The sequence below is a fragment of the Neofelis nebulosa genome, chromosome 12 (assembly GCF_028018385.1).
Source record: "Neofelis nebulosa isolate mNeoNeb1 chromosome 12, mNeoNeb1.pri, whole genome shotgun sequence".
Lineage (NCBI taxonomy): Eukaryota > Metazoa > Chordata > Mammalia > Carnivora > Felidae > Neofelis > Neofelis nebulosa.
This window is the reverse complement of record NC_080793.1, coordinates 26,405,685-26,421,842: the sequence shown is the minus strand read 5'-3', so window position 1 is coordinate 26,421,842 and position 16,158 is coordinate 26,405,685. Positions and strand designations below refer to the sequence as shown.

The 16,158-nt window shown below is 40.5% G+C and overlaps 1 long non-coding RNA gene across 2 annotated transcripts in view; it reads right to left on the bottom strand.

Annotated features, from left to right (window-relative positions):
- The window catches only part of LOC131491537 (uncharacterized), a 210,361-nt gene that overhangs the window by 176,861 nt on the left and 17,342 nt on the right, over nucleotides 1-16,158 (bottom strand). For both annotated transcript variants that reach the window (XR_009251508.1, XR_009251509.1), the window contains exon 2: nucleotides 13,563-13,674. This is a non-coding gene — a long non-coding RNA (uncharacterized LOC131491537). The remainder of the gene's footprint in view (nucleotides 1-13,562; nucleotides 13,675-16,158) is intronic.

Below are 16,158 nucleotides of genomic sequence, written 5' to 3'. Positions count from 1 at the left end.
GTATAAATTAACATGCGTGATAAAACTCCAAACTTCATTGCAAGCTCGGATATGCTTTAGACCAAAGGGCCTGCAGTGCGGACTGGGATATTCATCTCTATTTCCCCGTTAGTGCTACTTCTCCCTGACCCCCCACTCTGTTCCTCCACCATTTGACTACTACTGGGCCGTCCAGGGTGGGAGCAGAGACAACAGAAAGGTAGAAGGGGGGAAGGCCTTATTTGACGGACACAGATACAAGCTGGTGTAGTTTCCCTCTGGCTCTGACTGTCGTATCCAGATAACTAATTTATTCTTTCACGGGAGCATCCACAGCCTCCTCAGAAGCTCCTGTGCTGCACCCTTCCAACCAGAATTCCTTGGTCTCAGATGGTGCCTCTCCTCTAGGCCACCTACAATTCCCTTCTGCTTCTCTCTCCAGTGGAACCCCTGACCTCTTTTTGCTGAGGACACCTCACTGACTGCAGGAAGCCCTCTGGATCAAGATTCCTTTCTAAACAAACCACGCTCACATTCCCACCATCAGTTTCACATTTGGTCCCTGCAAAAAGGCAGCTTTGGCCTGGCATAGGCCAGAATGTGGTTATTTCCTAAATGCAGCCCTCTGCTGTGCTGACACACACTTTAGCCAGCCTCTCATTAAAGACTTTTTTCCCTTGGGGCGCCTGGGTGGCGCAGTCGGTTAAGCCTCCGACTTCAGCCAGGTCACGATCTCGCGGTCCGTGAGTTCGAGCCCCGCGTCAGGCTCTGGGCTGATGGCTCGGAGCCTGGAGCCTGTTTCCGATTCTGTGTCTCCCTCTCTCTCTGCCCCTCCCCCGTTCATGCTTTGTCTCTCTCTGTCCCAAAAAAAAAAAAAAAAAAAAAAAAAAACGTTGAAAAAAAAAAAGACTTTTTTCCCTAGGCATGAGTCTAATGTCTGTCTGTACCCCCCCAAGCTTCAAAATATACCTATCAACGATGATTATGAAGCTCCCTCATGGCTAGGGGGGTAAGTATGAGGGAGTTTCGGATAGGAAAAACTCACAGCTCAAGGTCAGTGAAAAACAAAGATCATAAAACCTGTTTTCATCCATCTTCTTTAGGAGTCACACACAGGGAGGGGCCAGTAATTTGCTTTGGAATGTGATAGCATTTGGCATCCTTGGTCCTGGGGCCTCAGTGAAAACTGGAACAGAGGGCTCTATGTTAACTTTATCTTCCCTCTGTGCAATGTTTCTAATATTACTCAGCCTCCCAGTTGAAGAGCAAGATGGCTGTTTTCAAATTATGTCAAACAGGAATGATGAAAATAGAGTGGCAAGGGGACTTGGGCCCTGGCAAGGGTGATTGAATTGAGGCACCCTGGAATAAAAGCTGGATAAGGAAAACAGTAAAGAAGGTCAGTGAACTAAAAGGCTCAGGAGGTTGGAGAGTGTAGAAGGCATGGTTGAGCAAACATTCTGGAAAGATACTTTTAGCAGTTGATTGGCTAAAGGGAATGAAGATGAGAAAGGGTTGAAGAGTTTGGGGTTTGCAGCCTGGCAGACTGGCCAGTGGTTATGGAACTGTTGGCAGGTGTAGAGTATTGCAGAGGTGAGCTGATTTTCAGGGCATAGTGATGAACTCCACCTTGAACAAGCTGAACTTGAGAGGACAATGAGACATCCAAGTGGAAACGTCACGGGAGGGCAGATGCTCGGAACAACAAGGTTCAAGATGTGCCTTTCAGAGCCAGGACCAGAGGTATTATTGGGAGCCAGAGGACTCAACGACTTCCCCAAAGGAGAAACTAGAAGGCAGAATGCAAAGGTTGAGGACCACTAGGGAAATGTACCTTGTTAAAAGGAAGGGGTTTAAAGAGGACCTGCTAACAGAGAGGAAACAGAGCTCTCTGTCATCCAAGAGAAAGAGCTGCATGTGAGAGTCAAGCTAATCTGTTCTGAAGAGTACTTCATCCAAAAATACCTCTTCTTCCTCTTCCTTCCTAATTACCTTTATTGCCTGGTTATGCAGCTAAATCTCCTCCTACCTCTCAAGCTTGGTTTCCACATCCATAAAAGGAAGGTAATAATTGTATTTGCCTTTTAGGGCTGCGGTAAGGAGACAGTGAGGCAATGGGTGATATGCCTGGTGCAGAGTACAAATCCAACAAGTGTGAACTATCCTTATTATTGTCATGATTTGTCATATTTGCCTCTAATCAATGGTCACTCTTTTACAAGATAAGTATATCAAACTTATTTCCAGAGGGTTTGTGTTTTGTTTTGTTTTTGATTTTTTGCCTCTCATTTAGCTCTTCCCTCTGATAAAAATGGCACTGGGAAGAGAGACTAATTCAAACGCCGAGACCGCTAATAGTCTGGCACAGTTAAATAAATATGCTGTCATCGTAACACTGGTTTGATTTTCAAGTCCAAAGTTCAGAGGTCACTATTTCCTCTTAGGGACTACGCCTGCGGTTTAGAGACATTGCCACCAGCTGATTGATGCTTGCTGAATTACGACACTTGTTTACTGTATTAGTTTTCTATTGTTATCTAACAAATTAAAACAATTTTTTTTTAATTTTTAATGTTTTATTTTTAAGACAGAGCATGAGCGGGGTAGGGGCAGAGAGAGAGAGAGGGAGACACAGAATCTGAAGCAGGCTCCAGGCTCTGAGCTGTCAGCACAGAGCCCGATGCGGGGCTCGAACTCACGAACTGTGAGATCATGACCTGAGCCGAAGTCGGACACTCGACTGAGCCACCCAGGCGCCCCCAAATTAAAACAAATTTAATGGCTTACAACAATATCCCTGTACTAGCTCACAGTTCTGTAGGTCTGAAATAAGGGCACAGCGTGGTTAGGTTCTCTGCTCAGAGGCTCACAAGGCCGAAGTCAAAGTGTCAGCTACAGTTCTCATCTGGGATTCAGGGTGTTCTTACAGGCTCACTAGTTGCTGGTAGAATTCAGTTATTTGTGGTTATAGGACTGAGGTCCTTGATTTCTCTCTAGTTGGTTGGCTGGGGACGTGTCTCAGTTTCTAGAAGCATATCCTTTCCTTTGGCAGGTCACTACATAGCTGTATGCTTTCTTCCAGGCCAGCAGGAATGTTTCTCTCTCCTAAAGGACTCACCTTGGCACAAAAACAGACACATAGACCAATGGCATAGAATAGAAACCCGAGAACTAGACCCACAAACGTATGGCCAACTAATCTTTGACAAAGCAGGAAAGAACATCCAATGGAAAAAAGACAGTCTCTTTAACAAATGGTGCTGGGAGAACTGGACAGCAACATGCAGAAGAATGAAACTAGACCACTTTCTCACACCATTCACAAAAATAAACTCAAAATGGATAAAGGACCTGAATGTGAGACAGGAAACCATCAAAACCCTAGAGGAGAAAGCAGGAAAAGACCTCTCTGACCTCAGCCGTAGCAATCTCTTACTCGACACATCCCCCAAAGGCAAGGGAATTAAAAGCAAAAGTGAATTACTGGGACCTTATGAAGATTAAAAGCTTCTGCACAGCAAAGGAAACAACCAACAAAACTAAAAGGCAACCAACGGAATGGGAAAAGATATTTGCAAATGACATATCGGACAAAGGGCTAGTATCCAAAATCTATAAAGAGCTCACCAAACTCCACACCCGAAAAACAAATAACCCAGTGAAGAAATGGGCAGAAAACATGAATAGACACTTCTCTAAAGAAGACATCCGGATGGCCAACAGGCACATGAAAAGATGCTCAACGTCGCTCCTTATCAGGGAAATACAAATCAAAACCACACTGAGATATCACCTCACACCAGTCAGAGTGGCCAAAATGAACAAATCAGGAGACTATAGATGCTGGAGAGGATGTGGAGAAACAGGAACCCTCTTGCACTGTTGGTGGGAATGCAAATTGGTGCAGCCACTCTGGAAAACAGTGTGGAGGTTCCTCAGAAAATTAAAAATAGACATACCCTATGACCCAGCAATAGCACTGCTAGGAATTTACCCAAGGGATACAGGAGTACTGATGCATAGGGGCACTTGTACCCCAATGTTTATAGCAGCACTCTCAACAATAGCCAAATTATGGAAAGAGCCTAAATGGCCATCAACTGATGAATGGATAAAGAAATTGTGGTTTATATACACAATGGAGTACAACGTGGCAATGAGAAAGAACGAAATATGGCCCTTTGTAGCAACGTGGATGGAACTGGAGAGTGTGATGCTAAGTGAAATAAGCCATACAGAGAAAGACAGATACCATATGGTTTCACTCTTATGTGGATCCTGAGAAACTTAACAGAAACCCATGGGGGAGGGGAAGGAAAAAAAAAAAAAAAAAAGAGGTTAGAGTGGAAGAGAGCCAAAGCATAAGAGACTCTTAAAAACTGAGAACAAACTGAGGGTTGATGGGGGGTGGGAGGGAGGGGAGGGTGGGGGATGGGTATTGAGGAGGGCACCTTTTGCGATGAGCACTGGGTGTTGTATGGAAACCAATTTGACAATAAATTTCATATATTGAAAAATATATATATAAAAATTAAAATTAAAAACTCAATAAAGAAAAAAAATAAAGGACTCACCTGATTAGAGCAGGCCCACCCAAATAATCTCCCTTTTGCCATATAACATACCATAATCAATAAATTGATATCACATCATACTCATATGCTCTTCCCGCATTCAAAGAGGAAGAGATTATACAAAGGCAACGATCGCTGGAGGTGAACTTAGAATTCTACATACCATATTTACCTAGGGAACAACACTTATGTTTCAGGCACTGAACAAAGCATTGTGGGTACAAGGATAGATTAGATACTGCCTCTGAGTTGCTCATGCTCTAGCCCCACACTATCCAATACAGGAGCCCCAGCCACATGTGGCTATTGAGCACTGAAAATGTGGCTAATCCAAATTATGAAGTGTCGTAGGTGTAAAATGCACACTGGATATCAAAGAATTAGTACCCCCCCAAAATTGTGAAATATCTCATTAATACTCATATATTAATTACATATCAAAGTGATAATATTCAGGATATCTTGGTTTCAATGAACTACATTATTGAAATTAATTCCATCTTTTCTTAGTCACTATATTTTAGTGTCTACTTAAAAAAAAGTAACAAATGTAGCTCCCACTATTGGGCAGTTCTGGTCTAGACCAGAAAAAAAAAACAAAAAACCAAAAAAAACCCCAAGCACTTCCACCCATACCAGATGTCATGACAGGAGAAGCCAGTGGTGTTCTGGGTACAAAGGAGAGGTCAGCTTTGGGAATGACAGTGTGAACAGGAAAGGCTTTGACTGTGTGGTTTCCCATTCACAGCTGTAGACGAGGGAGAGTGTGCTTTTGCCCCAATCCCTTCCCAATATGTGGAAATTCTTTACATCGAGCTGCAAAGCAACTACTGCTAGTGACTTGTTTATTTTATTTTATTTATTTATTTATTTATTTATTTATTTATTTATTTATTTATTTAATTTTACTTTTTTATTTTAGAAGACACAATTCAGAGTACGATTCTGAAACAAATACAAATGCCCAAATCTAAGCTAACGCTTTCCTAACAAACCTTTAACTGTTCTCCATCCACCTGGACCTTCTCCTTCTTTCACTTGGACCCCCACAGACAGAGCAACTCTCCCTCTGAGCTACTTTGTAGGGTCCGAAACTTCAAGGCTGTCATTGAGAGCAGCCGGTCTTCAAAAGTCCTCCCAGGCAGTGTTTCTCTGGTCTTTGATCTCACCAATAGAGGGCAGCTATTACCAGCTTAATTAGAGAGTAGTTAATACCTTCTTGGCCCTCCCAATTAGTTCAAAGAGCTCTCTTTGGCTTCCTTGACTTTTGACAAATCACTAAAAGAAATGTTGAAATGTGATCTGTAAACATTTTTTTTCTGTAATGGCTTCTTTTTCCAGTGGGAGATTCCCTTTCAGTAATCATTTTAGACTAGATCCCACTTCTCAAAAAGACCCATGTAAATAATGTTTACTTTTGAGACAAGTAGTTTTATGTGTAAATAGTTAATACCTGTTATGAATACGCTAGGCATTAGATGTTGTGCTAAGCATTTATATCATCTCATTTAATCTTTACAAAGGTTAAATCAAAAAGGTAATAATAGTAACAATTATTGAGGGCTTGCTACGTGCTAGGTACTTTTCTAATCTTTATTTGTGATGAAGTTAATTTCAGGATTAAGTGAAATAAAATATGGTAAGTGCTAAGAACAATGCCTGGCGCTGGGAGATGTGCTGAGTAAATGTTAACTAATTTTTAATCCTCACAGAGATCCTGTCTCTTAAGTATTATTATTATTATTTCTATTTTACAGAGAAATAAACTGAAGCTCGAAGGGCTTAAATTTGCTGCTTTAGATCAGTTGTTAAACTTTAGTGGGCACCAGAATCAACTGGAGGGCTAATTAAAACAGATTGCTGAGGTCCACCCTTGAATTTCTGATTTAGGGGCTCTGGGGTGGGAGCCAGGAATGTGCATTTCCAACAAGTTCCCCAGTGATGCCACGACACTGCTCAGGGACTGCCTTGCTCTGGATCATAGAGTTCAGAAAGACTTCACTCCAGCCATTCATGCTCTTTACCACAACTGAACACTCCCTCTTTGTCATCTTATATTAATGGAGCTTAAAGTATCTACAAATCAAGCTGATATCAGAACTTAGACAACTTCAAACAAATTATAAAATTATACCCTTTAAAAATTTTATAATCTAACAACTGATCAAAGGCAAGAAATTTAAGCCATCCAACAGTATAAAATGGTTGACTCACACTACATATTGAGAAATCCTGACCTAAACAGGGCATCAACTCCCTTTCTAAGAAGCATGCCATTCATAAATCCTCATGAGGAAGGGTCTTTTGCTCACTTCCAGCCACCACATATGCTGGCAAAGATGAGTAATATCTTTTCTAAATATACACAGAGACCTTCCCAGGCAAATTATGGCTTCTTACAGTGGAGGAATACACAACACCTTCACATTCAGGGTTTTCTCCAGGGAGGAAAAGATGGCGATGGGATTGAGAAGAATTCACAAAGGGTTTAGTCAGAATACCAATGTTTCTGTTCTTTAAGAAAAAAAAGTAAAACAATTCTGGTAAAATGTTGAGGTTAAAGCTGGTTGATAAGTACACAGATGCTTATTGCATTATTCTCCACATTTTTCAGAATCTTTGGACTATTTTCTAAATACATATTTTGAAAGGCCCTACGCTACTTTCTAGTTAGTAGGGAAAGCACACACAGGAAAACCAGACACAGCCCCACCACAGTGGCAGGATGACCACTGCCCCGTGAAGAAGGTGGTCCTGAATCAAACATAGTGGGTACAGAGGTACAGACAGGGCTGTTATGCAAGACTAAGGTTCAGAGTATGAGGAAGGCTTTCAACTCTCATACTTGACCTAGACATAGAGTCCAGGAATGCTACTCTGAGGAAGTGGAAATTCAGCTCTGTGCTGAAGGACATGGAGGTGTTACCTAGGAGCAGGTGGGTTGCAGCTCGGAGAAAACTGTGTGGGGAAGGAGCAAGGAGTTTTCAAAGAAATGAAGGCACGTCTGCAGGTCTGCAGAAAGGTGAGCATGCAAAAAGGATGACATGAGATGAAGCTCCAAACATGGACGAAGGCCAGACTATATTGAGGACTTCAGATTTGATCAGTGCGTTGTCAGAATGTGACGATGGTCATCTGGAAATAGGCTGAAACTGTAAATATTAGAGCCTTGGCTATTAAGCATCTGTAGTGTAACAAGTGGCATACTGGCAAACTGGCTCTCCCAGTTAAAAAAAAAAAAGTCCCGGTTGGAGTGTTTGCCAATTTCTGTGGTGTAGATACTCCCACCACGCCTGATTTCAAGCCATCCACATGATGTTACAGAACACAGAGTTGGGAAGAGATGTGTAGACAGGCTCTCATGAGCTGATACAAGCCATTGTATTATGCCTCAGTTCTAGACAAACTAAATAGAAATGATACTGTGTACTTTGGTATTAGTGAGAAGCAAGCCGGTGCTGGTGGCAGACAGAATGCAACCCATTTTTTCACAGAGAATATGAAATGTTCTCTTATTTTATGAAGGAAGTCACCAGACAAGTTTTGGACTTTGCCATTTGATGTAATCAAATCAGAACAAACTATGATTTCAATCTAACCTTGAGTTTATAAGCATCATTCATCCTTTGTTCCCTTATGTGTACAATGAAGAATCCCTTGAAGGGATAGAATCTTTATTTTATGAAATGAGGTCTTTTATAATCAAGATCTAATTTATGCTCATTAAGGGTTATAGCTTTCTTGTTTCATTGTCAGGGTATAGGGGAAGAAAAAATTAGCCATCTGCTTGCTAGTGGTTGCTGACTCATAAAATGAAATAGCCCCTCTTCTCTGTATGTCAGAGAATCACCACTGAGGCTGGTTAAGTGATTTCACTTTGCACTTTCAACACCTAGTCCTTAGCCTACTAAGAGGAGGCATCTAATAGATCAAATACCTATATAACTAAACAAGCATTCTTTTTTTTTAAGTTTTATTTATTTATTTTGAGACAGAGAGAGAGAGAGAGAGAGAGAGAAAGCCCGAGTAGGGCAGGGGCAGAGAGAGAGGGACAGAGAGAATCCAAAGCAGGCCCTTTGCCATCAGTACAGATCCTGATGCAGGGATAGATCCCATGAACTGTGAGATCATGACCTGAGCCAAGATCCAGTTGGACGCTTAACTGACTGAACCACCCAGGCCACCCCTGTAAGCATTCTTTATATCTACAATATATTCCATCAGAACATGGGATTCATTCTACAATTAAAATTTTAGACACCTGATTTTCTAGAGCCACTCTAGGTGATGGCCTACTGTGTATGAGGTCCTTGGATGCGCCTGACTTTCTGAAAAAGTTTAAAAGAAAAAAAATTCGGTGTTATCTCATGAATCCCAATTTGGTACACCATAGGTGTTTTTCAGTACCTTTTATAAACCAGATTGTATAGAAAGTGAAATTTCCTGATTGTGAAGGTTTTTTTAAAGACTGCTCTGTAAGAGTGGTCTCCTTGACAGAGGATATAAGGCGGAACCCTCCAGTGTCATTGATGAGGCGCTACAATAATTTCCCTTGTAAAATATTCCTATATGATTCATTTATTGCATGAAATAAAAGTGAATGGTAGCACACGCTTGCATGGAATATCATTTGAAATCTCTCCAAGGACCTGTTATTACTTTAAAAACACCCCCATTACAATAATTTATCATGAAATCTTATTCATGTTTGCTTCAAGGGCTGTACTTGGAGCCCCAAAGAGCCACCCAGGGGCATAGGCCATGGACTGGCCATATTGCTCTGGGAGATCTTCTAAATTTTTATTATGGACATGAATTTTCACACATACTCCAAATTAGGGAAAATAGTAGAATGAATTACCATGTACCCATCACCTAGCTTCAATAATTGTCAGTTCACGGCTGATCTTGTTTATCTTTACCCCCATCCCCTTCCCATTCATCCGACCCCACACTGAATTCCTGAGAGCTTTCAAAGGAAGTTAAGAATCTTATCCCGTGGCAATAACAACTACTCACATTCCCTACTGGAGACTAGACTTTCTTGTAACCTCACAGTAAAAGTACAGCTAATCAAAGAAGGAATGAACACATTTTCCAAGGCATTCTATTGACATGCTCAGGGTTTTTCATCAATCTTATGAAAGAGGGTGACATCTTCAGTTCAAATTAAAGTGACTCATCAAGCCAGAGGGTGGGTCACTGAGGACATATGACACCTTCCAGTTTAACCAGCTTTTTGACTATGAACACCTGTATAGTCATCTTGCAATGAACCTCTTCCTGACCCATCTGTAATGAAAGACTCTGTTTACCTGAACCGTACCAGTATAGAAAGAAATGGTTTCAATATTTATTGCAGGAATCCTCAATTTTTGGACAGTTTGAATTTAAATCAAATTCAAAAGCAAGTTCATACCTTTACTTTAGAAGTAAAGAAACCATTGGAAAAAGCACTGGAAGAGAAAGAGAGACTGATTCTTTCAACCAGGAATTCTGTATCTATCAATTTTTCTTCAATAATCAAGCAGGTCTCCATAGATGTATGTATTAGGGTGTTGTTCACAATAGATTGAGTATTAGGAAAACATTGAACACAATTATCCAACAATAGAAGACTGTGTAAATAAATCATGGAACACCCACACAATGGAATATTATGAAGCCTTAAAGAATGATGGGTAAATATTTGTGACTTTAATAGTAACAAAAATGTTATCTTTAAAAAATAAATTGTAAAAACAAAAGAAATGACAGGACAAACTACAGATGAAAAGACACTTAAGAGACATGTTAACCAACTGCAATATATTGTATCATCTTTATAAATTCAAGTGTGCACACACACACATACACAAAAGTTGAGGAAATTAAACAATGACCATATATTGAATGATACTATGGAAATTTTTATGATGATTTTTTAAATGTGATAATAGTATATTATTACTTATTAAGTTCTGTATTCAGAGATGAAATGTTATATCAATGGTGTTGTAAAGCTATAGATGAAACAAGAGTCACAAAGTTTGAGGGTTCATTATACTCTACTCTCTAGTTATGCACATATTTAAAACTATGCATTATAAAAAATATTTTAAGTTATAAAACAGGATATATTCTGTGATCCTATGCCTTAGTTTATTTTAGATATCTTTTCTCTTACTCTTCTACACTGAAACATGACTTAGCTGTTTAACACAGACATAACATACTTTTTGGAATAAATAATTTCACAACTTGAACTACTTTGTGTTAGACATTGATCACCCAAAATTTTCTGTTTTCCCACTGTTTCTAATATACCACTGAATATAATTGTTCACAAACTGTTAAAAATAACAATGTAAGACATTATTCTCTCAAACCAAAATTGTTGATATTCTATTAATATAAAGCCCTTACATCAGTTATGAACTCACTTTTCTCCCGTGGCCTGGGAGCAATTCATGCCTGAAGCAAGCAAAGAGATAAACACAACTCTTTTGAAATCCTGGACTTACAAAGCTAGATCTTAATAAACAAAATAAGGAAGCAATTTCCTAACAGGTGAGTATAGAGAAAAAACAAAAACTTTATATAAATGATTTGGATAGCTTATTATTCTGGGGACAATTTTGCCTACATTAGTAAGAAAATGTGATTTTTCCAGGTACTAGTTTTGCTTTTGCTCTGTTAGGGTGGCTACATTTACTTTGGATACGGAAAAGTTAAGTCACCAAGAAACTACACTTTCAAAGTCCTACAAGAGGCATTTAAGCCTCAAGTGGGGCTTTTAGAAAGTGACTGTAAGCATACAAAATGGAATTAGGATAAATTAAATATGAAGTATTTATCAGTATAGAGCCTCTGTTGAATAGCACGTTATGCTACATAACTTGCTCCTACTTTTAAAAACTAAACTACAGCTCCGGTGTGCAGGGAAGAAAGCAGTTTGGAAATTGGATTTTTATGATTCTGCTTGTGTCCCCCAAGGCTCCACATTCTTTAGCTGACTAGGAAATTCTGCTTTGCTTCTAGTGTTGATCTCTCCTCCCTGGCTCTCTCAACTACAGGCCCTGAACCCAATTTTAGGTAATTAAATTCTGTCTCACTCAAGCTCCTGAGCCCGAGAACATCTTCTGTCCAGAGTACATCTTCACATCACCAGAGAGTGGGGTCTGCAATGGGCCTTACTGCCCTGTCCTGTTGCCACATGGGTGCAGGGAGCAGGTGGATTGTCCCCTGACCCCTTCTCCACTAGCATTTCAGGTCATGTGTTTTGGTCTCCAGATTGTTCCTGGGTCAACACCCAGAGAGAAGCCCTAAGTCTCAACCTTCTGACTATTCCTCTAGTAACTGCAGCCTGAGGGCTGGCTCCCTGCATAAGGGACCACCTGGAGCCACACTGCCCCCTGGTGGATGCTGTTCTCCTTAGGTGGGGTCTGAACATAATTCGGATTATGGGATATCCCTCAGTGGTGGGCTGACTGATAAGTTTTCAGGCATTTTACAAGTTGGACTGTTAAACACAGCCATTATTAAAATTTAAATGATATAAACATACAATTAATTTACATTAAAAGCAAAGGTCATAAATACACAAACTCATCACTTCTCAATAATCTTACTACATTTTACTATTGCCTGTGCTTGTGAGTTATTTACATCTTTTGTTATCTGGATGGTGGAAATTACTCCACTTATCAAATCATGGTTGAACTGTAACTACAGGTTGGCTATGGATACAAGAGTTCAGCAACAATCAGTGAAAACATTTAGTGAGAATCAATTGGCTATATGGAATTTAAAGGAGATTGTATGTTTTATTATTACTTATAAATTGTGTGCTACACAACCTTTGTATCAGTAAAATTTATAAATGGATATCATTTTGTTTTTTCCCCAGAGAGCTAATTGTTAACCATTTTGAAGCATACTGCAGTAGCCTTTCCTCCCACTCAGGGCCAGTTCTATGGACTGATTAAATGCTGCCAGTTCTGTTACCTCCCATTACTAACTATGATCCAATAGAAGGTGGGACTTTCACAGCCAACCCTCTCTTGTTTTATCTTGTCCAGGTTGAAGGACATCCACTGGCATAACACACCCGGCCTCTTCGATTCCTTTACACATTGTCCCCACTCCCACCCTGGGAGGTGAACTGACTTAGCCTGCTTGGTGAGTTTAGAAGGAGAAAGAAGTCACACGTGGCCTAGCTCTTGCTTCTGTTCCTTTTCTTAGGTAATATCCACAGAAGGCATCTTTCTGCACAAGGGGAAGACTGCCATGTTCTGGTGTGGCCTCAGGGTGATGAGCAAGTTGGTCAACTGCTGGAGTTTGGTGTGAGAATCCCACCTGCTCACAGATAGAAGCTCAGCTCTATAAAGCGGCATTGATCAGTAATGAGGGCCATAAATTGACCTCCACTGATGACTCCCTTGTCTTATTTCTCCTGGTTCAAAAATTGAATGGGGGTCCTTTCCCATCAGCTTTTGCTCCTGGAGTCCCAGAATGCCTCATGGCTGTGCCCATGTGTATTGGTATGCATAAGCCTTTTCTAAGATTTGAAAACTTGAATGGCAAATTTATTTGATTCCAATTCCTTTTATTACCAACATGTGTATGTGATAATAATAATGCTGACACACAATTGGGCACCTTTTACACGCCAGATATTGTGAGTACAAAGATAGACCCGGAAGAACAAGTCTTTTACTGACCTAGAGTGTTTAAGTAACTTTCTCCCAAAGTCACAAAGTGACCAAGCTGGTTGTCTGATTGCAAAGCCCTTGCTCCTTCCATGATACTTTGTCTTCCTTTTCTCTCTCTCTCCTTCTCTCCTTTACCCATCCTTCTACTACCTTCCCTCATTTCCACATTTTCTAGCCCTTTGACACAGAAAACTAAGACGGCATTTGAAACCTCAGATTGCAGTATTTGTGTGTGTATGTATGTATGTATGTATGTGTGTGTATATATATATACATATATGTATATGTATGTATGTAAAATCCTAGAAAATCTTACCCCAACAGCTGGCCTCAAGAACTTTGGCAGCAAGCAGAAGGAAAATTGTGGCTGTCTTTTTAGTATCCTCCTCAGGTTTCTGATGAGGAATGTCCAGCATCTATTCAAGGTCCTGGGGGAAGAAGTCACAAAGAAAATCGTGTGTGAGAGAGACCATAAGACTTCATCAAGCTGGGGTCTGTCCAGGCTTGACCTGGGGTGGGCTCTATGTGGAAAATGTAGCCTTTCCTTAAATGGAGTGTTTGCTGTTACTTCCAAATTAAGGTTTCTTTCCCTGGAGTCAATAGTTGTGTAATAGGTTCAGGGACTGAGCAAACAGTTTAAAAATTACTTGAGGAATGATTGAGAAAAGCAGGGGAATACACACACACACACACACACACACACACACACACACACACACACATTCTCAATGGCGGTAATATCACCCTCAAGAGGGTGAAAATTGATTCTTGGGGGTTCTCTTTAAATATAAATCACAGAAAATACCTATCTACATGCAGTACCTAACAAATACACAGTACATCTATGGTATTAACGTGTCATAGAAGGGATATCAAGAAAAACATGTCTAAAAAGTCTCCTTAGGGGAGCGACAATTTTTTTAATGGCTGAAAAGCACTGATGTATATAGAGCCTAGCAGAGTATGTGACGCAAGGTAGATATTCAATACGTGTGAATTGTAGTTGTTACTATCATGGTTTGTTGTTACTATGATTGTCCTACAAACTCACTAGAGAACTATGCTGTCCCATCATGGTCAAGGTGGAGAGGGGTGTGTACTGTGGCAAGATCCCAGATGAAGTTAGCTTAGGGTGGATCCTGAATAAGCTAGAGGTCCAGGGTTCTAGAAAATAAGCAGATTTTTGCACACCACTAGAGGACCTCTGGATGCCCCAAAACATCTGTTGAAGTGTTCAAATCCAAAGAACAAGGCACGGTGCAGATGACTGTAGGAAGTGTACAGGCTATCACAATGCCCATTTAATCTTCTGGGGAAAGGAAATGCTCCCAAATTCCAATTCTTCCTGGCCACGTACTCCACCACCAAGTTTTGTGCACTTGCCTTGTTGCTTCTTACAGAGGATCTGGCTTCCAGGAGACATTCAATAAATGAGTTAATATAGGGCTGGGGCAAATGTTGAGCAACTTGTCATGCATGCTCCATGTGCTCTGCATGATGGAGGAAAACTAAATAATGCAACGATTATTCTTAAAACCTATGTCTATGTTACTTTTAGCTTACAAAGTGGCTTCATACATAGTGTCTTATTAAACAACACAACTCTGTTGGGTCAGTAATCTATCCCCACTTGAAGGATAAAGAAGCTCAGGCTTGTAGAGGTCCCTTATTTGTCTTCTTTAGCTACCAAGAAACAAGTAACAGCAAGGCTCTTTTCTACTATGCTACACCACTTCTAATAATCCTTTCCTACAGAGGAAGAGGACACATGAAATGGTAAAGCTATGGAGGAAAAGTCAAGCACTGGGACTTGGAGACCTCCTTATAAGGAATATGGTAATGTCTGTGAATTGACCCAGTCAAGTCATGGAAGACAGGGTGTTATCTTCATGGAGTATAAATCTGGCCCATGGCGGAGCCTCCTGAGGCTGGTCAAAGTCATCAACTGCCAAGTTACAGGGAAATGAAAGCCCATCAAAATAGAGTATGGAAGCATCTCAAGATGATGTGAAATTTGGGATATAAAAGACTTAGGCACAAATGTTTAGAACAAAAATATGACATGAAAAGTAAATGACTAGGTACACACTTGACACAAATTTGTATTTCAGGGCAATAGCTTCAAATGTAGGAATGATGGATATTTGACTAAGAATGAAGAGAATTTTTCAAAGACTGAAAAGAATGTGTTTAGTCAGATACCAATTCATCTGGCCAAAAGGGCTGTAAATGGAAAACAGATGGGAAGGGAGAAAAAAAACACCTAGATAAAACTGAAATGTGTTTCCATGAATGACATTAAGGAGGGCTGGGAAGAATTTCAACAGTGAGGGAGGTGCCGAGTGATTCAATACGAAAACAATCAGGAAGGACATCAGAAACAAAATGTAGGTAGCAGATGTCCAGATATCATGCACAGAACATACATAAGCAAACAGCAACTTTGATATTAAGGCCCAGGGCAACCAACAAGACCTCACGGATACCACTGAGAGTTGGCGAGATGGAACAGATCCATGGGAACACAGTGATAGAAGGGTGTGCTGAGCACAAAGACCTGTTGGAAGTAGATGGGGCAGCACTGTAGGCTGTGACAACAATAGATTCAGAGGACTCCCTGAACACTTGGATGAAGATGACAGAAGAGAGGGACAGAAGTGACATTTTCATGGAAGCAGAGCTGAGCCACATGGAGGAAATCCACAAAACTGGCAGAGCACACACAGTGGAGATAACATTTGGACCCTTGATTCAGATAAAAGCAGAGTTTTTCACTTTCCTTCCTACAATTTCATGTCCTACAGGGTATAGGAAGGAATAGAAATAATTGTGCTCTGATTCCAACCAATGGGAAGAAGCCATTCATCGGAATGGAAGGGATGGGAACCTGGAAAAATGTGGCCACATCATCT